The following is a 13,395-nucleotide window of genomic DNA, read 5'->3' as shown; positions in this document are numbered from 1 at the left end:
TTGTTTTTGCTAATATGGAGGACACCGTTCATCTGCCCATTCTTTTTCTTATTATTATTTTACTTTATTTTTTTTGGTTGTGCTTGCTTTTACATTGGACCCTTCAGCAATATGGTGTTTTCTGTGCTTGTATTCCCTGTACCTTCAGGCGATGTTATTCATGGTAATCAAAACCTTCGTAGTTATTGTGTTAGAAGCTGTCTCCATCAAAATACGGTTAGTATCACTAATCAATCTATACATTCATCTCTTTTTCTTCTGCCCATATCTTTCATGTATTTAGTAATGGTTAGTTTCATTCCTTCATGCATATTAGTACAGTTGTATACAACTGGAATAGTCAACATTCATGGTGCCATTCCTTTCCCTGTAACACTATAGCCCGTTTTCCCGTCCGTTAACGAAGCTCCCTAACACCTCATCTAAGCGATTTATTTTGCACACTACTCCTTATTATCTTGAAAGTCATTTAAATCACTGAAATAACACCGTAATCATCATGCGTAACATAGAAACTGATAGTAACTAGCCATATCCAAAATTACATCTCCAAAGCAGAGGTGTTTGGGATCTTCCTTAACCGACAATAATACGGGCCTATGGCTGACAGGGGCCTTGTGAGAAGAGTGATGAGAGACTACCAAAGAAATAAGACAATTAGATGTAGAGGCAATGACGGAACAGGGATACCAAAGAGGAGATGGAATGATGGTGTGAAAGAGGCAGGGGCTTCGAAGTACAGAGTCTCGCATATCTAGGAGGAGGTGAGGCGGGTATGGAGCAAAACGGAATGAGATGATATCTGGGGAGGAGAGAGAGAGTTGAGAGTTGCAGTCAACGCTCTGTAGCCAGAGTGAGAGGTGAAGTGACCAGAGTAAACGGCATAACAATCAAGGGTGTCTAACTAGAAATTTGAAGTTAATGTACTGTACAGTGTGGTCGAGGAATAAACATGAAAAAACAAAAAGTGGTGCCGGACACAGGAAACCCGTCCCCGGCAGTCATTTTAGTGCTGACGTGTAAACACAACAGGATACCTAGTCAAAGATGTCACATATAAAATTAGAGTAAATCGGGTGACAATTGACGATATTATGCCCATTTGAAATTTTAGGCCCGACCCACCAACACTGACCCCCCTACCGCTAACTGGGGGGTGACCACCTTGATGCAGTGAGGCATGTTACAAGATGCAGATTTGAAAGATGTATCGTTAGGTTTTGGCGTCATGTCGATGTGATAAATTTGAAAGGAGTTATGTCGAAAAGACGAAATATACATTTTACATTTGGGGGACGTACAGCCTGGGCCTTGGCCCAATTTGGCCCAAAATTTCATCAGGTGATCAGAAGTTCATAGCCAAAATCGCCCCGGTAGATTCACGTAAAATTGTTAACAGACAGACAGACAGACAAACAAACATACAAACAGGAAGACGAACCGACTGAAATCAATACCCGTCCCCGAGCCCCTCCGGGGTGGTGACGGGTAATTAAGACAGACATGATTCCCCACTGCAGACTGGATTATTGTGTATATATTTGGGAATATGTTAACGTTGAACTAACTAGGTTCCTTAATAACTTAATAGGTTTGCTTCCAGTCTGTTATATTTATACTCATTGCATACATAGCCAGTTACACGACAACATAAAGATTACACCAGTAATTTTGGCGACATAGTGTAACATCAGTAATGCAGCCAACTGTTATTTCTGTGTGTGTGTGTGTGTGTGTGTGTGTGAGAGAGAGAGAGAGAGAGAGAGAGAGAGAGAGAGAGAGAGAGAGAGAGAGAGAGAGAGAGAAAGAGAAGGAGAGATGTTGCAAGTGTAAAAAATCACAACACGAAGTATTAACACACCTCTTTAAGGGCATGGCAGGGCCTACCTTGTCTTCGTAAGGTTTCCAAACAGCAGAAACTTCCATCACTCGGATACCTTCCCTACTGAGTGTCTTCTCGATCATCTCACTTTTATACATCAGCGCCAGGCACAGAGCGACGACGCAGAACATGCTCTGCTCTGCCGCATTTTGCTTGGCTTGACATTTTGTTTTCCGGGATGAATAAACAACGTGACGAGAACAAAAACAGCAAACTTACCTTAGAAATAACAGTAAATGCCTCCCAAGAGAACTGATCATTGTTGTTATTATTCTTTCTTTAGTGTATCGAGTCTGGAAAATAGTGTGGTATATGGAGGAATATTTTAGACCATATATCCATAGTCCAGCTCACGTATGATATCACGTAAATGTAAATGAACATAGTTTCATTTGTCCATATGCTTGCTCCAAAATTATCTGAACAGTAGAGATTAATACATTATTTTTTTGGTTATTTCACGCAAAATATTGATGTACAACACAACGGGACATGTCATTCATAATTCACGTTAAATTGTACCAGGAAAACAGAGCTACCAACAGGTAGCAATGCCCTCACTCAGCTGGAATTTGTGTGTGTGTGTGTGTGTGTGTGTGTGTGTGTGTGTGTGTGTGTGTGTGTGTGTGTTTGAGAGAGGAATGTTAATTTCTTACCTCATATTCAAGACTTAAACAAAGTATTTCATAACAAATAAAGATCCTGTAAAGAAATACTCTTCCCACATGTCTGTCTGACACTAAGAATCGGTAATAGTTTGGCACGTCGTGACATCAAGGTTTTCCTGCAAAACCAAATAATTGGCCAATCCATTATCAAGCCGTCCACTGTGACCCTATGTCATACAGGCTGAATGCCAATGATTTTGTGATTAAATAATACTTTCAAAGCTGAAAAAAAAAAAAAGATACAGAACGCTGTACTTTTTTTCCAGTATCAAATTTCGTTACTGTTACTGAAAAAGTCCGACATAAAACAACGGTAGTAGAATGATGAAACGTAATTATGAACGATTTTCTTCCAGCCCAAATATAGCTTTTTGTTATACCACGAGCTACTTCTGGCCACTTCAATCTGTAGATAGTAGAAATCTGGTAAGCACGCTTAATAATACACAATTACATACGCAGCAAACAGTAAGGTACTGTCCATGACAGGAACGCATTGTACTTTCGCGTTTTTCATCTCGAGGAAATATTTGCTGAAGTCGCTTTGACAAGATTTACTGTACTCTCCCTTTGCCCTGCTACCTTCATAGTCAATTCTACCTACTTCTGCATTTCCAATGTATCCTTAAATCTACCCCGTTACATGTTTTGCACCTCTGTTAAATCAGATCGCCACCATCTACACACTGTGTGTAATGCTGTCTTCAGGTGACACTACACTGACTGACAACCCAAATGGTTTCGTGTAGTCCAAACAACCGCATTAAGGCCTGGCGGTCTACTGGTGAAAGTACTATGATCGGATGTGGCCTGTAAGACAACCGAGGAGTGTTTTGGGTTTACGGGCAGGCGGTGGCCGAGAGGGTAGAGAATCGTCCTACAGTCCTTGTGGACCCAGGTTCGAATCCCAGTTTCACTAATGTTCAGTGATAGCTCTTCAGGACTTTGACTTTCAACAGCTGAGTGCTCCACTCTGGCTTCACACTTATTAACACTAATGCAGATGTGTGTGACTACCATTCGGTCTTTTTAATGTGGTTCTTCGCTTCAGCATCAACAATCCTCCAAGTATTTAGCAGAGCATTTGCTTTCGTTCTATGACTTCCTTTCATTTTTCTACACGACCCTTCTTTTTATGAAACAATAAAAACTTGGGAATTCTTCCTGGTCCGTTAGCAACAATGCTTCCATCTCTGTAGTCGAACTAACATGCTTTAGGGTCACAGTTTTTGCCAGTGGAAGTCACCTAAATTAATCTTAACTGCATTGCAAGAGGATGAATTTATTAAGTTTAATTGATCCACTCACCTATATCAACCATTTGAACGAGGCTTAAAATCGTTCATGTCGATAATACTATAATTATCTGTCACAACAGCTGCCTCAGCAAAATTATCCACCTCTTTCTTAACTAGGTGAGTGCCAACGTGCTTGGCAATACTCTTATTCCTTGTGAAGTTCTCCATGATTATAAGTTCTCCCAGCTTGGTGAAATCCTTATTAATTTTCTTTTAGAGTACTGCCACTGATCAAAGCTTTAAGTACTCAAGGGAGTACACCGTAGCACCAGTCGAACAGGGCGGTACTCCCGAGGTGGATGGCAGGCAAGCTGGTGATAGGATAGCTGGAGCTCCCGTTTCACCGGCCCAGGAGCTGGTCCTGCCCATCTGCCTTTGCTGAACATTTTCAGTGCTCTTACTTACACAGAGAGTAGGCCACCATACTCTCATACTGCCTCTACCTTCAACTGTCTACACCACACTACATGCACATTAGATATCACACCTATTTCCATTCAGCCGTAGCAATGGCCGCTCCATTAACTTCAGCAAACGCGGTGGAATCTCGGATTGCCACCACCGCCAGGGTGGGACTGGCAGCTCAGCGTCAACCCACTTGCTATCAAGTGACGACAGCGACTATTGCAAATACAGTTCATCCTCTTCAGCAGAGAAGCACAGGTTCGGCCCAATACTTCACCAATATCCGTGGTATTAGTACCAATTTGAATTCAGTTTACTTTATTTCTTCAATTAGTATCCCCCCCTAGCTTTGTTCCTCACAGAATCCCAAATCTCTTCCCCTATTGAAATATCCTTATTTTGTTCTCCTGGTTACCATCTCCTCACTAACTTCCGTAACAAGGGTGGCACCTGTTGTTATACCAAATCTGAATTTGCAGTTGACACTGTTTTGAACTTCCTTGCAGCTTATTTGATTATTCACTGTATAAACTGAATTATCTCAATATTACCATTTTTTTTACACAAGAAAGAAGGAACCAAAGGTTAGGAGCCCGCAAACCGTTCCTTCCAAGAAAAAAAAAAAAAACAATACAAAAGAGAGCCAAATTCAAGATCCTTTCATTTCGAGATGCTTGGACACACTGCGTTTGAAAGACTGGAGATCATAGGAAGTAGGAAATACAGACAGAGGGAGACAGTTCCAGAGTTGACCTGTTGCATAAGTGAAGGACTGGGAGTAATGGTTAACTCTTGCATTAGAGAGTTGGACAGAAAAGGGATGAGGGTTTGCTGCTAGACGGGAGCTACGCACCAGTCGTAGTGGTGGAGGAATGCGAGCAGACAGTTCAGAGGAGCAGTGACAATAGAAGTAACGATAGAAAAGAGATAAAGATGCAACAGTGTCACGAAGAGACAGAGGTTAAAGGAAGCCAGTAAGAGGAGGAGAGTTAATGAGACGAAAAGATTTTGAGTCCACCCTATTGAGAAGAGCTGTATGTGGAGAGCCTCCCCACACATGAGAGTTGTACTCTAAACAGGGGCGAATAAAACCAGTGTATAAAGGAAACAACTATGCCGGGGTAAAGAAGGTATGGAGTCGGCTTAGCACACCTAATCTCTTGGAAGCAGATTTTACAAGAGATGCAATATGATCTTTCCAAGATAAGTCCCGAGTGAATGAAATCCCAAGCATGTTTAAGGATGATGCAAGATAGAGAAGAACGATGGCCGTCTACAACAGCGGCTATAGAACGACCAGAAAGGAAGCTATAGATGAAGACACAGATAAAAGGATAGAAACCGTAAGAGGATAGTTTGGAAATTAAAGATTTATGCCAGACTCTATCGAAAGCATTTGAGATGTCAAGTGCAATGGCAAAGCTTTCGCCAAAGCCCCGAAAAGAGGATGACCAGGAGTCTGAAAGGTAGGTGAGAAGATCGCCAGTGGAGCGTCCCTGACGGAACCCATACTGGCGATCAGAAAGAAGGTTGTGATAGAAGAGATGCTTTAAAAATTTTTGTGTTAAGAACTGACTCTAAAACCTTTGAGACACAGGATATTAAAGCAATTGGACGATAGCTAGAGGGTTGGGATTGGTCACCCTTCTTTGGGACTGGCTGAATGAGAGCAAACTTCCAGCAAGAAGGAAAGGTACAAGTTGACAGACAAAGGCGAAAGAGATTACCTAGGCAGAGTGTAAGCACAGAAGCACAGTTCTTGAGGACAACAAGAGGGACTCCATCAGGCCCATATGCCTTGTTAGCATTGAGGCCAGTGATGGCAGAAAATACATCAGCTGGAGAAATTTTGATGTCACCCATGAGGAAGTCTTAGGGGGGAAGTAGTGGAGGAACAGCACTGGAATCGTCTAATGTGGAATTGGAGGAGAAAGTCTGAGTGAAGAGATCTGCTTTATCAGTAGAAGAAATAGCTACAGAACCATCAGAATAGAAAAGAGGAGGGAAGGATGATGAGGTAAAGTTGTTAGAAAGGTTTTTGGCAAGGTACCAGAAGGAGCGGGAAGAATTCACTCCCCCAATGCTTCTTCAGAAGCCAGTATATCTGACTCCTTATGCACACAGTTGACAAACCTTAAACTTACCCTTAGCATTGAAATTACCGTTTTGGGTGATGTTAACGTACATATTATAGAATGGTTATTGCATTCTGCCAAGACTGACGATACTGGTCTAGAATGTGAGCTGGTCGCAGAATCATTTAATCTCACGCAGTTGCTAAAGTAGCCAACCTGAATACCAGATAATCCTGACCGTAATGCTTATCTCATAGATCTATTCCTGACAGAAAATCCAGATCATTACAGGACAGTACTCTCACCACTTGGATGCTCTGAGCACAATTTCATCAAAGCCTCATTAGTCAGCTCCTCCAAACCTTCCCGTTCTGAACCAGTCAGGGTGACCCAATGGCACTTTGATAGGGCAGACCGGGATGGATTCAGAAGTGATCTTGCTGACATTCCATTGCAGTCTTTCTTCTCTACTGACACCAAATCTACCAGGCCCACATTAATGGCAATACAAGCTGATATGGAATTGTTCATACCAAGTTAACAGTTCAATAACAGATCGGACTCCCCAAAATGGTTTGATAGCAATTGTGCCACAGCAATGGCCCAAAAATCATTAGCATATAACTCTTACTTAAAATAAATAACATCTGAATTACTCAGTCAATTTAAAATTGCTAGAAACCATGCAAAAGCAGTAATAAACCACTAAATCAAACTTTCTTCAGAACGAATCATCCAAACTGCTAAACAATCCCAGTGACAAGGGAATATTCTTGTCAACTATCATTTCTTTCAATAATAACATTAACAAGTCATCACCCATTCCTCCACTAAAATCTTCAGACGGTAACATTACAAATGACCCACGCGTTAAAGTGAATATCCTTGCCAGTACATTTGCCAAAAACTTTACAGTAGAGAAAATCAAGCAGAACGTCCCAGTACCTGAACATAACTTTACCGAAATTGTTCCACTTAAAATACAGGCTAGATACATAAAATCCATCCTAGACAATTTACCAACCAACAAAGCTCCAGGTCCAGATGGAATTCCTCCATTTGTTTTGAAAAGTGCTCCCGAGAACTTGCTTCTGTTCTAGTTAAATTACTCAGACTATGCATACGTACGTTTGCGGCCAGGAGTTCTTAGCCACCCTCGTCCAGCCAACCCGTGTATGTGGCAGCGTCGCATTCACGAGCAGAGAAGTTGCCTTCGATGCATTTCTGTCGAAAAATATCCCTTCAGCTTTGGGCTTGTACTAATGGATAAAGCAATAGTAATATTTACTTTGAAGGTTTGACTCTGATAACACGAATATATCATACTGATTATTTAATAACTTGTTTCTCGTATAGAGCCAAGCAAGTGACAAATATGTATATTTGGTTCCACTCCACGACTTCCTGTTGGTTTGAACCAGCGAACACAGAGTGAACAAGTTCGAAGCATTCATTTGTTAACAGGAGAGAGAGAGAGAGAGAGAGAGAGAGAGAGAGAGAGAGAGAGAGAGAGAGAGAGAGAGAGAGAGAGAGAGAGAGAGAGAGAGCGTGTATGGTGGGCGCCTGTGAATTTTTGGAATAATGAGGTGGAGGCAGACTGGATTCCTGTGATCCAGTGAAAACAGGCCACAATGTGAATATTTCTTCCATCAGTCACTAGAACATGCCTTGCTTTGTGATATATATATATATATATATATATATATATATATATATATATATATATATATATATATATATATATATATATATATATATATACTGTATATATTTTTTTAAGCATTGCTTTCGTTGGATTAATGAATTAGGAGATGCTGTTGATTTAACAAAAAGCTGTGCTTAAGAAAGTAATTTGCCTCTCTGTCCAGAGAGAGATATCCAGCTACTGAGAAAAATACTCATGAGTTTGCCAAAAATCTCCAGGTCCCAACCACCAGAGAGAGAAAAAAATGCGAACATAAGGCATTTAACAGAAGTTATGCGGCCTGCCAAATTATTTGACGAAGTCAACTGGCGTTACCCAGAATAAAACCCATCTTTCATTTTGTCCGACGAGACGTTATCCTGGGATAAATAAACTCCTTCGTCATCAGCCAAAGGAAAAATTCCCTGTTTAGCTCGAACACCTTATTTACTCATATCGCATAAAATCATGTGTATGTAGCCGGAATGAAGCCCCTTATCTACGGCCTGGCAAACTTCCTGTAAAGAGTACCCGGTACTATTTTCTACCGACAGACTGAGTTAAGCGGTGAGAATCAACTTTCTTTTAAGGAAATAGACTCCGCCTGTGTGTGTGTGTGTGTGTGTGTGTGTGTGTGTGTGTGTGTGTGTGTGTGTGTGTGTGTGTGTGTGTGTGTGTGTGTGTGTGTGTGTGTGTTGAATTGAGAGTCATCTGACTTGTGGAGCATGGTATGCGGGTTGGAAGGTTGGTGACTGGGTGGGTGGATTGGTTAGTGTAGGCTGGTTGTTTCACAGGCGGATTAGGTGGAGTGGGTGGGTAAGAGGGAGGGAAAGGGTTGTTGGGCTGGTTAAGTGGGGTGGAGTGGGGTTCGTGCATTGTTTAAGTGGGGTGGGTGGTGGGGCTACCTGTAGGACAAGGCAAGAGACGGGTTTGTGTCGTCCTACTTTTGAGAGATACTGTATTGAGTAAGGTTGTGGGTATGTGCGTTGATGGGTGGGTGTGTAGGTGGATGGACGGACTGTGGAAAAACATGCCACTGGGGTTAGGTGATTTGAGTTGATGTCCGAGTTGGGAAAATCGGTGCACAGGGGATATTATTCTGGAATCATGCTGAAGTAGGTATATATATCCAGTGGGTTACAACAGGTCCATCGAGCAATACGTCTGTTGGTTAAGAGGTCTGTGTTTCAACTGCACGCATCAGTGGGTGATATAACCACGTCGGATAACAGGTTTATGGGGAAAATAGGTTCATTGTGAAAAATACATCCATGGGTATACGACCAAGTAGCAAACCTGCATCCATGGAGAGATTCAAGGTCGACGGAGAAATTGGTCTGTGGGGAGAAAATACACCAATTGGTAAAATTAGTTTGTGGGAAAATAGGTTACGTAAAATAATAAGCATCTTTGAAAAAAAAAAGTCATTAAGGAAAATAGGTCCATGTGGGATGTGCTCCGAGTGGTGAAAATGTCCATTGATAAAAATATGAGGTGAAAATAGGTCCAAAGGGGCATACACGTACTGTAAACATACATGGGGATATTTACAATAAATGGGACCTAAAATGTCCAACTTTTAACAGCGATCGTTGCCTGGAATTAGGCTTACCACTGCACACCTTGGACCAAACAACCATTAGCCAGTCATTATATTTCATAATTTACCTTCATTTAGACATAGAAAGCCAACCGAAACGAAAGGAAAAATCCCTGTTTACCTGTGTTGAGCACCTCATCTCTCCACCTCATTCCTCTAAAATTCACGGGCACCCGCTACTCTCTCTCTCTCTCTCTCTCTCTCTCTCTCTCTCTCCTGTTAACAAATGAATGCTTCGAACTTGTTCACTCTGTGTTCGCTGGTTCAAACCAACAGGAAGTCGTGGAGTGGAACCAAATATACATATCTGTCACTTGCTTGGCTCTATAAGTGAAACAAGTTATTAAATAATCAGTATATATATTCGTGTTATCAGAGTCAAACCTTCAAAGTAAATATTACTATTGCTTTATCCATTAGTACAAGCCCAAAGCTGAAGGGATATTTTTCGACAGAAATGCATCGAAGGCAACTTCTGTGCTCGTGAATGCGACGCTGCCACATACACGGTTGGCTAGACGAGGGTGGCTAAGAACTCCTGGCCGCAATAGTACTTCTTCATTCCCTAATTCATGGAAAGAAGCCAATATCCACCCAATTTTGAAGATAGGAAGGTCCCCTGACATCTCTGATTACAGACCAATAGATGTCACGTCTTCTCATGGTAAAGTATTAGAAATTGTAATGAATATGCACATAGTTCAACATCTTGAACCCAACAGCTTAATTTGTGATACTCAGTATGGTTATCACCATGAAAGATACACTGATATACTCGATCTCCTGATTCTCACCATCCATCAGTCAATTGACCAACATGGAGAAACTCATGCAGTAGCCCTTGATATTTCTATAGCTTTTGATAAAATGTAGCACTGTTCCCTGTTATCGAAACTCCCTTGTAGTCTAGTCCGGTTTTCAGGTATTTGGACAACTCCAGGCATTTTGGAGTCAAAGTTGGCAGATAAGCTTTTCTAGGGTGTTTTTTTGTGCAGAATCCATTTTTGCTGTTTGCCAAGCTGTATCTCTCAAGCTGGCACCGTCAGACGGGTAAATCCAAGATTTTTTTTTTTTATGTGTCCGACTCTGCAAAGGCTTCAGGGCCTATATCTCGGGGGCAGTAGCCTATCCCAAGGCCCAGTTGTCCTCCTACACCTCCACATGTCACCACTTCGGCGCTAACACCCACCGTCCATATTGAATACATGCTAGGGCTGTCTCATACAGGACTGGTGTATTGGTATTAGCGGGGGTATTTTTACGACATGTCGGCGGGTCATCTGGTAGACCAGGAAAGTCTGCTTCTATGAAATTCAAATCCTTAAACTGTTCCCTGCCCCAGCCAGGATTCGAACCTGGGTCCAAGATGGCCGCCTTAAACCCAAAGCATCATTTTTACAAGTGGTGCCTCGTCCGTATATCATTATGACGACCGTAAAACCTTATTAATACCCACTATAAAGTCACTGTACATTAATTATTTTATTGATATTACTTTTCTCTTAATTAAGTAATAAACATAAACATAAATCCAGGATGGCTGACAACACATTTATATTACAACAAGTTGCAGATTGCAAATTGATGAACAGGCATAGTGGCAGTGTGTTTTACACAGTGTCATTGTTGGGCTTCGACATTGCTACAATCGTCATCGGATGTTCTACATTTGCATGCTGCTGTACAACGCAAGTGGGACTTTTTACATATGCAACGTGCACTCATACATCGGTTGGCGCAGTTGCAGGTGATCAGTTCCACACATGAGTCTGGGACTGGGGGTAGAGACATCAGCGTTGGCACCAGTGATGCACCTTCCATCCTCCATCCCATCGTCTCTGGTTGAGGTAGTTCTGGATACTGTTCGTTTGCCTGTCGCCACACAGCTGTTTGATAGTGAGCTCTTTGGATGTGAAACGAAAGGGCATCACCAGTTGGAGGAAGAGTCTCTGGAGCACTGGACTTCACGAACAGGATTTCACGCGCCTTGTTGACTGTTGTGACGTTGGGGACATTGTACAACTTACAGATGAATAATTCAGCGTTCTTTGCTGTCGCGTCAACGAGTTCACCTTGACCTAGACCTTCAAGAAGGCGAGAGTGTTCTTGAAACACTTTCCAGCAAGTTTTCTTTCCATGCCTGAGGAGGTATGAAGTTGTGTCACTACCAGTGATGGCGTGAAACGCTGTAATGGATTCCATCTTATCGTTATCAAAAGCAAGCCATTCCACAATGGTGTGTATAGGAATATACTTCCTGTTTGCAGCTGTTCCTGCCTTCAACCAAACTTTGTCACTGGGCATTTTGTGGAAATGTGCAAGTAGTAATACCAGGACATCTGTTTCACGTGCAGCTATCACATTGCTAGAGCCTTGAATTTCTGTACAATGCAGAATCATTCTTGTATCTGCCTCTTCGTGCTGAGCTTTGAGTTTGTCTGTGTCCACTTCTGGATTCGATGATTCCACCTGTTCTTCATCGACGAATCCGCCAGATACCACAACAGTTTTGTTTGCTGAAACCTTCAGCATCAGTTGTTGTGAGAGGAAACTGGCCAAGTCTGCCTTGTTTTCAGGGTGTGCCATGAAAGTATCCCACTTTGCTGGGAGTGGAACATTCCTGCCTTCAATCAAACGTCGGATCGCCACTGATGCTTGACCACGTCGTGTCCTTGTTCCCTCTTTGATGGATTTCTCGTAGTATCTGTCAAACACTACATCAATTCGTTTGAACAGTGTCCCACATTGAAGAACAGCTCCAATGAACACGTCAACTAGGTCTCCAAATGTGGCTGCTTTGGGTGGTTCCCAAATGGAACAAACCATTGCTTGACCATCAATTATGTGTGTTGCTGTTTCCCCAAGGTCTGCAGCGCCTATGCTGGGAGGACATTGTATTCCTGAAGTGAGTACTTGAGGTAAGTTTGCTTTTGATCCAGATCGAAGTCTACCGTTTGTCTCAGCCAGAGCCTGGGGGACTGTTAAAAGTTCATGCATCATTACTTCTGACAGGTTTACACGTCGGCCACTTTCGTAGGGAGTGATCAGGCGCTGGATAATTAATTAATATATTTTGTATTTGAAGCAATTCTTCAAAATATGCATTTTCTAGAAAAATGGTGGCCATCTTGGATTTTGTCCGCTAGGAGCAAAACCGCACGAGATACAGCTTGGCAAACAACAAAAATGGATCCAGCACAAAACAAACACTAGGAAAGCCTATTTGACAACTTTGACGCTAAAATGCCTGAGGATTTTTATACAGCCACATTTTCCAGATATTCCACTAGTCTATTGCTATGGAGTAAAGTCTTTTGTTCCTCTGATTTCCTCTTATCTCAGTGACAGAAATATAGCAGTAAAAGTAGATGACGTACTGTATATTCCATTTTCAACTCAATTAACCCTGGCGTGCACAAGGATCAGTTCTGGCTCCAACCCTATTCCTAATTCATATTAACGATCTCTTATCTGTCACTCAGAATCCCATCCATTCATATGCAGATGACTCAACACTTCACAGTTCATTCACACTTAAACACCCATTCACAAAGTTTAATATCTCTAACTCACAAATCGGTACAGCCATCTCCATAAATCAAGACTTATCTAGTATCACTAAATGGGGACAAAATAACCTTGTCTCATGTAATGCTAGAAAAATCAAATATATACAGTATACTAATACACAATTATTGCCAGATTCCTATATTACCTTCAATCCTACTAATCTTCCTATCTCCAAAGAATTGAAATTCTCTGTGCGTCACTTAACAATGCTCT

Source organism: Coenobita brevimanus, chromosome 32 (assembly GCF_032717465.1).
Source record: "Coenobita brevimanus isolate Jiangsu-jjx chromosome 32, ASM3271746v2, whole genome shotgun sequence".
In the NCBI taxonomy this organism is placed as follows: Eukaryota; Metazoa; Arthropoda; class Malacostraca; order Decapoda; family Coenobitidae; genus Coenobita; species Coenobita brevimanus.
The sequence above is the reverse complement of the archived record's forward strand: the minus strand, read 5'-3'. Positions refer to the sequence as shown.